The sequence below is a fragment of the Oncorhynchus clarkii genome, chromosome 24, assembly GCF_045791955.1.
Source record: "Oncorhynchus clarkii lewisi isolate Uvic-CL-2024 chromosome 24, UVic_Ocla_1.0, whole genome shotgun sequence".
In the NCBI taxonomy this organism is placed as follows: Eukaryota; Metazoa; Chordata; class Actinopteri; order Salmoniformes; family Salmonidae; genus Oncorhynchus; species Oncorhynchus clarkii.
In genome coordinates this window covers 21615978-21629335 of record NC_092170.1, presented here as the reverse complement: position 1 = coordinate 21629335, position 13358 = coordinate 21615978, and the positions used below count along the sequence as shown (strand labels likewise).

The 13358-nt window shown below is 41.5% G+C and overlaps 1 protein-coding gene across 2 annotated transcripts in view; it reads left to right on the top strand.

The window, feature by feature from the left end:
• Positions 1 to 13358, top strand: part of LOC139382545 (endothelial cell-selective adhesion molecule-like) — a 72932-nt gene that overhangs the window by 418 nt on the left and 59156 nt on the right. The window lies entirely within an intron of this gene.

The following is a 13358-nucleotide window of genomic DNA, read 5'->3' as shown; positions in this document are numbered from 1 at the left end:
GCAACTATTCTATTTACCCTTTTGTTTTTTTTGGATTATATTAACAAATTACATATTTTCTACTATTTCAATCATTATTGTCGTTCCAGCTCTATGCGTCATTTATTTACACATACAGACTGTTAGGTTACGGTCTTGTGGTATACCGTTATTTTTCACATTTAGTGGTTCTGTGTAGCTTTCAGAAGATGTGGCATTGGAAAATTCCTCAGGCAATTTCACAAATTGCTTATAAGATGTCGAACTGCTATGGCTGTAAGGTAGGCTACCACCTGTTTTATAAATATGATGTAGCCAATGAATACCTAAATCATGTGTGAAGACCTCGCTCTTTAGTGTAGTGTTCTAGCATGACGAAAAGTAGATCTTGGCTCCAAATCTACAGTATTTGATATCAATAAATATATATTGATTAGACATGTGAGATCCACTGTTTGGCCCAAACGCATGTGCATGGTGTTACAATAGTGTTGTAATGTAGTTTGTAGAAATTTCCTCCTGACATTTTCACTTCAGGGGCGAAATCTATCTAGTATAGGGAGTAATAAGATATCTATCTACACGTTTTTTAGGAGGCTGTTGTTTTTCAAAGCACAATTGAACCAGTTGTTGGTTTCTTCAATAGTGGGGTGGAGAAAGGTGCGGTGTGCTCATAGGTAGGCTGTCTAACTGGCTACGACATGCATCTTTTCACCTGTCAGGACAGTTCAAACTATCAAATTGCATTGTTATTCTGATGGTATTCTGATGTTTTTTAATCAGCTAGATTCAGTCGCAGGCCGATTTGTTTTCTTGAGCGGATGGTTAGGAGAAATGAACATAATTACAAATAATTTGTAGAGTGCAAATTGACTGCAATAACCTCAAACAGATAATATTTTATTAAAACAATCACTTCAAACCTTGCTAACATTTTGTGTACAATCACACACATCTGTGTGGGAATACTTTGGAAAATATTTCCCAAATAAAAATTGCTTGGTGCTGATTTGCTGGTGTATTTACTGTTATTTTATTTCTCAAACTTGGGGGGCCAAGTAAAATCACCCGCATGCCACCAGTTGGGGAACAAAATAAGCATGTTTTATATTGTAACTTATTTTGTGTTGAGGAAACCCCCATACTAGATTGACTACCAGCAGCAGCACAGTGAGATGAGCATTGTGGTTGTTGCTAAACTGCCAAGCCCACACTGCTGAAGTCAAAGGAGGTTGTAATCCTCTGATTTGCCCTGGCGTTTTAACAAGGCGAGGACAAGGTACAGATTCACCGGCCGGCCCGGGTGGCGGTCTTGGTTGATGAGATTAAAACGCGAGTGATGACGACAGACTGGCTAAGGGACTGGTTTCACGTCAGGCTGGGATTAAAATGGCAAACATGGAGTTGGAGTGTGTTCATCATGACACTATCCATTCAGCCTGGAGTAAACCCTGTGTTGTAGGATAGGCCATGGCCAACATGAACTCATCAACTCACAGCATTATTTTACTTCCATCTGTCCTACTTACATAGGATGTCAGGGGATTGACAGCAACCATTGGCTCCTCCAGTCAGAGGATTTATCATCTATGCCGTAGGACAGGACACCTGGGTGGAGTTTGATAAATTAGGATAACAGTATATAAGGGTGGACAACTGAACTGCGTGAGCCAGAAAAGCCATTTCCCGTTTGTTAGTATTAAATACATCCCTCAAATTTAATTCTGGACCTCGAAGTCAGTTCCACTGCTTTGTTCATTCGTTTTCCATTCTGCCCCTCTAATCATCGACTGATGTAGACCTTGGACACTAGGTGGGAGCAATTCATTATCAGGTAAAACAGAGAACTAGCAGTACTCCAGACCTCTAAGGGTAAGATTTGAGTACTCCAAATCAGTCCTTGATTAGAGGGGAAGAATGGGGGGGGGGAAGAGAGAAACAGGTTTAGAGGTCAGATATGAATTTGAGGGCTCTAGGTGAGGGATTTTAAAACCTCTCCTCTGGGACCCCCAGCCGTTCCATGTATTTTAACTATTCCACAGCTAGCAAACCTGATTCAACTTGTCAACTAATCAAGTCCTTGATTAGGTAAGTTCAGGGCTACAACACAGTTGTGAGACGTTTGGTGGTCGCAGAGGATAGGTTTGAAAACCACTGCTCTGGGCTATCAGTTATAACTGCTCAACTCGGCCCCCATAACGTTCTGCAGATGTCAGACCCTGATACTACAGTTTGCTGCTAGATAAGGAAGGTGATTACACTGTTGCTAGTTTATGAGTGTGTATGGGTATATCTCTGTGTGTGCTTAATGCGAGCACATGATGGGGCCTATTAAATGCTCACCCAGCTGAAGTTGTTGCCTCCTAACATTAACCTAGTCTACTGTCAATGGAGAGCTTCCATTTACAAAACAAAATGTCATTAAAGTTTTCATTCGCTTTTTTCATGTTTTTATCACCGTTGCTATGCTCAGATTAGGACCGAATGATCTGTGGAATTGTATTTCATACCCAAGCTATTTAGAGGGAGAAATACAAAAATCCTGTTTCTTTGTATTATGAGGCTACTCTGTGTTAGCCATTAGTGTCTCCTGCCACTGTATCTGTACCTTGTGGAGGAGCAGGCGTTAATGTGATCTATAAGCTTAGTTTTTCCTCGCTGGGGAGGAAAAGCAGTAAAATTAGGCTAGGGGGCTATTGGATTCAGGAAGCCTCTTGTCAATAAACACACTGACAGGGTTGACAGCTAGTGCAAATGTCACACTTAAACTGGCCAATTAGGCCTGACAGAAGAAATATGATAATAACATTGCTACGTGACAGTTTTCTTTGTTTGAGACAGCTGATTCCACAAACATTATGTCTATGTAAATACACTGTTAATGATCTGTTAGAGAACAACCTCAATGAACAATTCAGAACGTGAAGCATTATATTTGTCTTGGTAAAATGTATTTTATAACATAAGGAAGTGAAATTTCATCACCAATGTGCATTTTCACCCACTCTTGGCAGACCCACTTCTTCCTGTCAAACCATAACAGGAGATATCCTGAAATGTGTGAATTTGTTGGGTCCATGTGATCAATGAATCACTAAGTAGTGCTTTATGGTAGGCAAAACTCTTTGGTATTAAAGTTGATCGAACAGTAGTACTGTCCCCACCCCCAGAGGTTTTTACTTGTGTTCACTATTGTCTAAATGTGAATTTAGCAAAATCACATGTGTTCCATAGTAACAGTGGTGGCGGATGGCACAGAGGGAGCCAGTACCTCGGAGTTGGCTCCTCTCTCAGCAGAGATCATTAGCAAGGCTAGTGCCAAGCTAGCTGTGGCAATTTATTATTATTGTTATTTTATATATCTATAACCCCCACAATGCAGCCAGGACGTGTAGCACCTACAGTCAATATTTCACCTCATTAATTCCTACTACTGACAGTGAATGGGCGAATATGTTACTGAGTTTTAATATTTGAAAATGTATTGTAATATAGACTCCTGTGTTTCTTTCCATTCTGTTTGTTGTTTGAGCTCCCTTCAGAATAGCATACAGTAACCTTTTATACACTGTCAATCTGCTGATGGGTCTGACCTGAATTAGCAGCAAGACAAAAGTAGCCTACAATGGTTGTTTAATGGGTTGAAAATGGGCCTGTCTTCGTGGCACAATAATACTCAAACATACAAACATAAATCACTGTACTGTATTTTACTACGGTACAGTGTGACTCTGGGGAAGGAAACAGAGCGGTTCTGATGATGAAGCTGAGTGTGGCAGTGAAGCGAGCTGAGGCACACAGACTGCAGTTAAGGTGGCGGTGTGTGTGCTGCCACAGCTGCAGCTTGACAGGAGCACTTCACCACCAACACATCTCCATCTAGATCCTGTTCTCATGTGACTAATGATGCAGGGGTGGGAAGTTGGAGGAGGGCAGGCATCAGGCGGGGGAGGTCTGGTATGGGAGGGAAGGGAGTAGGTAGGTGGGGGGAACGGAAGGCTTAGGTGGCCAGTGAGAGGAGTTGGAATACAGGCCAGTGAGGCCACACCACTATCACCCCACTCTGCCAATTACTGACGGAGACAGTGGAGGCTCCTCAGTGAATTTCATAAAAATTGGAAAACATTTAAAGTTACCATTTTTAGATAAAGCTATATATTCTAATCAAATGTATTTATACAGCCCTTCGTACATCAGCTGATATCTCAAAGTTCTGTACAGAAACCCAGCCTAAAACCCCAAACAGCAAGCAATGCAGGTGTAGCAGCACGGTGGCTAGGAAAAACTCCCTAGTAAGGTCGAAACCTAGAGAGGAACCAGGCTATGAGGGGTGGCCAGTCCTCTTCTGGCTGTGCCGGGTGGAGATTATAACAGAACATAGCCAAGATGTTTATAAATTACCAGCAATAATCACAGTAGTTGTCGAGGGTGCAGCAAGTCAGCGCCTCAGGAGTAAATGTCAGTTGGCTTTTAATAGCCGATCATTAGGAGTATCTCTACCGCTCCTGCTGTCTCTAGAGAGTTGAAAGCAGCAGGTCTGGGACAGGTTGCACGTCCGGTGAACAGGTCAGGGTTCCATAGCCGCAGGCAGAACAGTTGAAACTGGAGCAGCAGCATGGCCAGGTGGACTGGGGACCGCAAGGGGTCCTCATGCCAGGTAGTCCTGAGGCATGGTCCTAGGGCTCAGGTCCTCAGAGAGAAAGGAAGAGAATTACAGAGAGCATACTAAAAATTCACACAGGAGACGACTGTACAACCATTAAGATTAATTGTCAGATTCAACAGAAGATCTCTTTGTTTCTTGGGACCTAGAACAACCATCTCTGTTTTGTCCGAGTTTAAAAGTAGAAAGTTTGCAGCCATCCACTTCCTTATGTCTGAAATACAGACTTCTAGCGAGGGCAATTTTGTGGCTTCTCCATGTTTCATTGAAATGTACAGCTGTGTGTCATCCGCATAACAGTGAAAGTTAACATTATGTTTTCGAATGACATCCCCAAGAGGTAAAATATATAGTGAAAACAATAGTGGTCTTAAAACGGAACCTTGAGGAACACCGAAATTTACAGTTGATTTGTCAGAGGACAAACCATTCAGAGACAAACTGATATCTTTCCGACAGATAAGATCTAAACCAGGCCAGAACTTGTCCGTGTAGACCAATTTAGGTTTCCAATCTCTCCAAGAATGTGGTAATCGATGGTATCAAAAGCAGCACTAAGGTCTAGGAGCACGAGGATAGATGCAGAGCCTCGGTCTGATGCCATTAAGGTAATTTACCACCTTCACAAGTGCAGTCTCAGTGCTATGATGGGGTCTAAAACCAGACTGAAGCATTTCGTATACATTGTTTGTCTTCAGGAAGGCAGTGAGTTGCTGCACAACAGCCTTGTCTAAAATTTTGAGAGGAGTGGAAGATTCTATATAGGCTGAAAGTTTTTTATATTTTCTGGGTCAATGTTTGGCTTTTTCAAGAGGCTTTATTACTGCCACTTTTAGTGAGTTTGGGACACATCCGGAGGTGTGTCGTCAAACAATTAATTAAAACACTCTGTTTTGTAATGAAGGTCTACAGTATCCTCAACAGCACTCTGTAGGGTAGCACCATGGTGTAGCCGGAGGACAGCTAGTTTCTGTTCTCTGGGTACATTTGACTTAAATACAAAACCTATGAGGCTCATGGTTCTCACCCCCTTACACAGTAATTATGACAACTTCCGGAGGACGTCCTCAAACATATCAGAGCTCTTGCAGCATTGACTGGCATGTTGTCCACCCAAGCAAAGGATCAGATAATTTAATCTATCACTGAAACCATAAGCTTCAGCTAACACTGCAGTGCAAAAAATGTGGTGAGTAGTTGACTCCAAGAGAAAGACAATAGTTTAACATTTTTGAACAAATTAATTTATTAAAAAATGAAGTCGAGTGGTAAGAGTGGTGGAGAGTTTTAATAAGTTTTGCCTATTTAGCCCTGGCTCAAACAGAGGGATGCTATGTTAGCTAGTTGGCTATATCCAACAGAACACTGGTACTCTTCCAAGTCAAGGTAAGCTTTTGGTTTTTACAAATGTATTGCAACCGGGGCACGCTGGTGTAACTGCGTACTGACTATACACTGTAACGTTACTGCATAATTGTAGCGGCTTTACTAACGCCTTAGTTCTATTAACTATGTTGCCTATGACATTACTTTAACTAATATGGTGACTACAGTGTAGACTGTGTGTAGTGGTTATGATATGGTTTGGCTTGGAAAGGTTTTTTCACCTGGTCACATACAGCTGAGATATTGTGCATTGAAGTTCACAAACAAAGGTGAGAGGAAGAGTGTATAGACGGGAGAAGGGATACAATGTGGCTGCTGTGAGAGTGAACTATGTGTGTTCAAGGGTTTTCATTCTGCCGATTCTGTTAAAATGTTTCTTAAGCAGAAGCAAAAGGGATAAACATACCGAGAATATTGAGAATCTGTGGAAAGAACTGAAAACTGCTGTTCACAAAATGCTCTCCATCCAACCTCACTGAGCTTGAGCTGTTTTGCAAGGAGGAATGGGAAAAAATGTCAGTCTCTCGATGTGCAAAACTGATAGAGACATACCCCAAGCGACTTACAGCTGTAATCGCAGCAAAAGGTGGCGCTACAAAGTATTAACTTAAGGGGGCTGAATAATTTTGCACGCCCAATTTTTCAGTTTTTGATTTGTTAAAAAAGTTTGAAATATCCAATAAATGTCGTTCCACTTCATGATTGTGTCCCACTTGTTGTTGATTCTTCACAAAAAAATACAGTTTTATATCTTTATGTTTGAAGGCTGAAATGTGGCAAAAGGTCGCGAAGTTCAAGGGGGCCGAATACTTTCGCAAGGCACTGTATAAGGCCATGCTCATAAAAAAATAAAGTCCTCCTTGCTTTGGCCTCAATAGTTTCGGTTCACTTATTCACATTTTTTAGTATTGACTTTTATGTCGTTTGGCTCAATTTCACTTATCATACAATGCATGTCAGTTGGAGTACTTGATGTCCAGGGGTTAACGGTATCACGGTGTCCAATCATAAATGGCAGATCTCTGAGCAAGCAACGTGCCATTTGCTCCCTGGCTTCGGGTGGTGATTTACGCCAGGTGCATCCTGGGAAAATAACATGCACTAATGGGGTAGAATCTCCTTTCGATCAAACAGACAAACTGACAGCAGTGTGTGGCCTTCAGGGATCAAAACAATCAATGGAAGATCAAACACATTTTTATGAATCATCCCTGTTAGTGTATACTACCATACATGCCATGAATCAGAACAAATCCACATTCTGCACATAGTGTTGCATTTTCTTTTGCAGTTCATCACAATCAGGTTGAGCCTAGTGAGGTGGGAGGCTGTGGTGGTCTAGTCTCAGCTGTAGAACTGTTATTCCCCCTAATGTACCAACACAAACAGCCCTCTGTTAAAACCGAAATCTCTAAAAGCATCTTTCATTGACATTTTAAAATGTCTTGCCATTGATTTCCGAGGCAGGGTATAAAGGCGTGGAAAGTGGTGGTGTGTCCGTAAAACCTGCGTTTATTCTGTCGACTTTGTTGTGCGAGTAGGAGACGGGTTACCGGGTCGAAGTGAAGAGTTTTGTAGTGAGCGAGTGGAAGATTACTTGTTTGTGTGTAATTGTAGAGCGACGTGATCCGGGGGTGTAATAGCAGAGGATGGGTCTGTGGTAGAGAGCTGTTGGAGATTGGTTTGCTCTATAATGATGGATGATAGGCTTGCAGAGTAAAGCTAGATGGGGTTGTCAGTGGAAAAGGGTAGAAGATGGCTATGTTGGAACGGCGGAGGGAGATTGATGGTTTTGGCTGTGGGGAGATGAGAGATTAGTATTCATTGAGGAGTGCGGGCGAGGCATGCTTTATCCTCTCTGCCGGCTGCAGGCCTCGGGCCAGGTGGATGGGGTAAATCAGGAGGGGTGTGACCTGGTCTTAGAAGGTGCTGTCAGGCTTTAGACCTTACATGACAGGTTTTGTGAGGCTAAGGACCTTCTAAGGAGGCTACTGCAGGGGATTGATCAGCAAAGGGGTATGGCTGTTGTCCAACACCGATTACAGCCAGCTAAGTATGCTTCTCTCTCATAAGTGAGACTTTGTGGAAAACAGTTATTCTGGGGTCAAAATTGACTACAACATGTAAATAGGATAATTTTTGTCAAAGTCAGTCTATGCTTAAACTGAGTTTGAAACAGTCGTGCGTCACAATGGGTGACTGAAGGTTGGGTTTTGATTTAACGATGTTCATTTGCCAACTAACATGCGGTGAACAGCTACAATGATTGCACTCTGTCCAATAGCATAGACAGTGAGAGACCTGCTCAGCAGCTCTGAATTTGTTTACATAAGACAACACATCTTACTTGAGAAATACTGCACCAAACACCTTCACCTGTGAAATTGTGCAACTAAAACATCCTCTGCAAAAATCATCAACTCAAGAAATCTGTAATTCACTTTTATCTTAGATTCAATCTGGGGATTTTGAGAAAGGGAAATAGGCTTCTATAGTGCCTCGTGGGTGAAAAACATAATTAACCAAACGCACAATCGGTCAGGAAATATAGCTCAGACTGAAATCTTGTTTTTCTAATAATCAACAGAAAAACACATGCCAATCGGTGTGTTCAGTTTTAAGTGGGATGCAGCTTTCTTCCACAATAGGCTTTTCATTAGTCGTCTGCAGTTTCAATTTACCTCTTAATAAAGACCCCTTACTTCCTAGTTGGACTGACTCCCTCCCTGACAATGTTATCTAAGTCAATAAGGAATTACAGAATATGAACATGTTAGATCTCCGATCAGGGAATTGGATACAACTTGCTCTTCAATTATCCTGTCTCCAGTGGTACGCAATCATGGAAATCAGACCAATAGATTTACAAGTGTCATTCCAGACAAACTGCTTTGCAAATTACCATTGGCTATTGGAATTATCAAGTGTGAAGTCCCCCTGAGTCAAGACATTTGACAATGCTAAGAGCCTTGGAAGTCCTGGTAGATTATATTACTTTTATGGACGTGCAACACAACCTTATTGACTGAATGGAGAATGTCTAATCAAACCAAATACATTTATTTGTGCCGTCATTGGCTCCTAGGAACGTTTCATCAGAGTGATATAATATATATTTGATAACATGAGAAATTAGGTTACATATCGGGGGAAAATAAATAGAATGATTTTTATTAGATGTTCTTGGGAGTGAAACTTTTGAGGTTCTCATTTCTATTTCAAGCCCTGCGGTCGCCTGGTTGGCTCTCTAAATTGATGCGCGCAGGGCTGCTTTTCAGAAACCTGCTTCGACCTGATAAGCCCAGTAACCATTGGCATTTTCAGAGGTCTTGCTCAGGCTCCCTTAAAGTATTTTCCAGTTCAGGTGCTAAGATGAAGTCCTAGTATGCACTCCATTCACGTGGTTTGGCATCTACCATACCTCAGGTCCATAAAATATGGAATTCATTCTGAAAATATAGAGACATATTTGTTTGTTAGTTTCAAATCTGAAACTGATGCCATTTTTCTGTTCGGTTGTCTCAAATCATTCTGTTATTGAACAGGCTGTAATTATTCTAAATGGCTTTACTTCTAAAATAATTAACTCAGTGTGTATTCTGCTCTCTGATGCTATTTCTAACGCAGCACTACTATTAGTCCATGTTTTCAATACAGAATGAGGCATCGTACTCAGAGTAGCAGACGTCTCCTTTGTCAGACATGGATCACCAAATGTAAGTTTTGGGGTTTTATGATTCGGATGCATACAGAAAGGGTTGTTGGGAATTGATTTACTGGTTCTGAATGTCTGTGGCCAGATCTTTAAGTTCTGTATCATAGTCGGTGGCACTTTCAGACAGACAGGTTCAGGCCACATACTGTAAAACAAGTGCCACGTTCAGTTGCCAAACATTGCAGATAGAAATGCTGTGAACAAAGCCGACATGATTCCTTGTTCTGCATGTTGGAAAAAGATGTTTGTTCTACATAACATATTTCCATCTGAACGTTCCAAAACAGCGTGTCCTGCTGAACATGCCCCAGGTCTAGAGGCTTGTGATCTGCATTAACATGAGTCCACCTCTGTGACAGGTGTTTGAAGCCCCCCTGTATTCTTTCAAGGGTGCAGTCACACAAACAATTGCACTCACCGAGCATGTCAGTATTTATTGGAGTTTTCATCCACCATATAAATGGAGCAATTGTCTGAAAGCAGATACAGATTGTGGCTAGGCATTCATAGAATTTCTCATACTTTAGTGGAGATCACTACCATATTCATCAGTGCAGCCATGTGCACTGCTATACTAGGATGTCTGGACCTATTGGAAAGGACTGAATCGGTCTCAAGCCACAGACAGCTGGTCAGAATTCTCTGCAGCACTTTACCAGCAATGGATTCTGAAAATTGTATATAAGGTTGTCACTTTCTGTCTCCTAACTTTCAACCAGTTTATTCTCACTCTTCGAGAACTCTTCACATTGTAATTTTTAAAGGTTAATTAAATTCTTTGTTCTAATTTCACACCTGGAGTACCTATCCACAGCAGAAAGTCTTCAAGTAACTTCCATCTCAACCCTTCCATGTCCGAGGCAGCCCGCAATCCTAGATAACCATTCTCTTCGTTGTAATCCACTGAAGCTATTCCAGTGACTTTTTTGGTCTGGTCTCCTTCGCTTCTTCTGTTCTGTGTACACCTTCCTACACATACACCAAACCTCTCCTCCTGCCACTCAAAACAACAAAGATGTTCTGTGTACACCTTCCTACACATACACCAAACCTCTCCTCCTCTTGCCACTCAAAACAACAAAGATGTTCTGTGTACACCTTCCTACACATACACCAAACCTCTCCTCCTCTTGCCACTCAAAACAACAAAGATGTTCTGTGTACACCTTCCTACACATACACCAAACCTCTCCTCCTCTTGCCACTCAAAACAACAAAGATGTTCTGTGTACACCTTCCTACACATACACCAAACCTCTCCTCCTCTTGCCACTCAAAACAACAAAGATGTTCTGTGTACACCTTCCTACACATACACCAAACCTCCTCCTCTTGCCACTCAAAACAACAAAGATGTTCTGTGTACACCTTCCTACACATACACCAAACCTCTCCTCCTCTTGCCACTCAAAACAACAAAGATGTTCTGTGTACACCTTCCTACACATACACCAAACCTCTCCTCCTCTTGCCACTCAAAACAACAAAGATGTTCTGTGTACACCTTCCTACACATACACCAAACCTCTCCTCCTCTTGCCACTCAAAACAACAAAGATGTTCTGTGTACACCTTCCTACACATACACCAAACCTCTCCTCCTCTTGCCACTCAAAACAACAAAGATGTTCTGTGTACACCTTCCTACACATACACCAAACCTCTCCTCCTCTTGCCACTCAAAACAACAAAGATGTTCTGTGTACACCTTCCTACACATACACCAAACCTCCTCCTCTTGCCACTCAAAACAACAAAGATGTTCTGTGTACACCTTCCTACACATACACCAAACCTCTCCTCCTCTTGCCACTCAAAACAACAAAGATGTTCTGTGTACACCTTCCTACACATACACCAAACCTCTCCTCCTCTTGCCACTCAAAACAACAAAGATGTTCTGTGTACACCTTCCTACACATACACCAAACCTCTCCTCCTCTTGCCACTCAAAACAACAAAGATGTTCTGTGTACACCTTCCTACACATACACCAAACCTCTCCTCCTCTTGCCACTCAAAACAACAAAGATGTTCTGTGTACACCTTCCTACACATACACCAAACCTCTCCTCCTCTTGCCACTCAAAACAACAAAGATGTTCTGTGTACACCTTCCTACACATACACCAAACCTCTCCTCCTCTTGCCACTCAAAACAACAAAGATGTTCTGTGTACACCTTCCTACACATACACCAAACCTCTCCTCCTCTTGCCACTCAAAACAACAAAGATGTTCTGTGTACACCTTCCTACACATACACCAAACCTCTCCTCCTCTTGCCACTCAAAACAACAAAGATGTTCTGTGTACACCTTCCTACACATACACCAAACCTCTCCTCCTCTTGCCACTCAAAACAACAAAGATGTTCTGTGTACACCTTCCTACACATACACCAAACCTCTCCTCCTCTTGCCACTCAAAACAACAAAGATGTTCTGTGTACACCTTCCTACACATACACCAAACCTCTCCTCCTCTTGCCACTCAAAACAACAAAGATGTTCTGTGTACACCTTCCTACACATACACCAAACCTCTCCTCCTCTTGCCACTCAAAACAACAAAGATGAAAGTTAACTTCTTTCTGACACCGTTTTAACTCTTGTTTGCATTTGAGGTTTTGTCAAATTATAATCGGTCATTTGGACCGACATTGAGACAATATTTCTCTGTAATAGAGGAGAACTTAAAGGAGAGCATTGTCATATATTTTTGCATTGTAATTTCACAATCTCCATATATCAGCAGTAATAGTGGAATGTTCTCACACCAAAAATATTTTGGGCCCATATAAACATCACATTCTGAAAATGCAGCCTTTCTATTTGACAATTTTATTGGTCCATCTTCTGTTGTCAAATGGGAAAGCTGCACCCTCCCTCTCTTCCATCAGCGTCACTGCGGCGTGGACACCTCCTTGAGCAGAAATAGTGATGTGACGTTTGGCTAATTTGACTGACTCTGATCATTTTGACTCGTTCAGTCAAAAAAAATAATTATTTCAACTAATTTTAGTTCGAGTCAGTAATGCCCAGAGCACGCAGGACCCCCCTACCGGAGAACGATCAACTGAAAACTTAAGTCATGATTCAACTAGCTTCGTTCACCGTACACTGACTAATAATAATTATTGATTCCACAGCCTTTTTTTGGTTGGCCCAAACTTAGCTCCAACTTGACTGAATTTGTGCCTTCGTTTTCTCAACTTAAAATGTTTGCTCAACTTGACTCATATGGTCATTCAACTAGAAAAGGAAAGCTAGTTACAGTGCTTCTGCATAAATAAAATTCAACTTACATATTTGACACATTGACAGATTACATTGTGCATGTTCATTTCCTACAGTAATTAATGTGCTCACCTGGGATTTGAACTCTCACAGGCTCTTGCGTCATGGCATTCAGATCTTCTTGCTACACCAGTGTCTGTCAATTATCAGTTAATCTATTCTCTTTTGATTGACTTATTTCAGCAATTTTAGGTTTTTCTGTATTGTCTGATTTTGGTGGGGCATATTACTGTTTTAATGTTACTCCATAATCGCTATGATAAATACAATAGTTTAGTTTTTCTTGAGTTATTTTATAAGATCTGAGATTACTTTT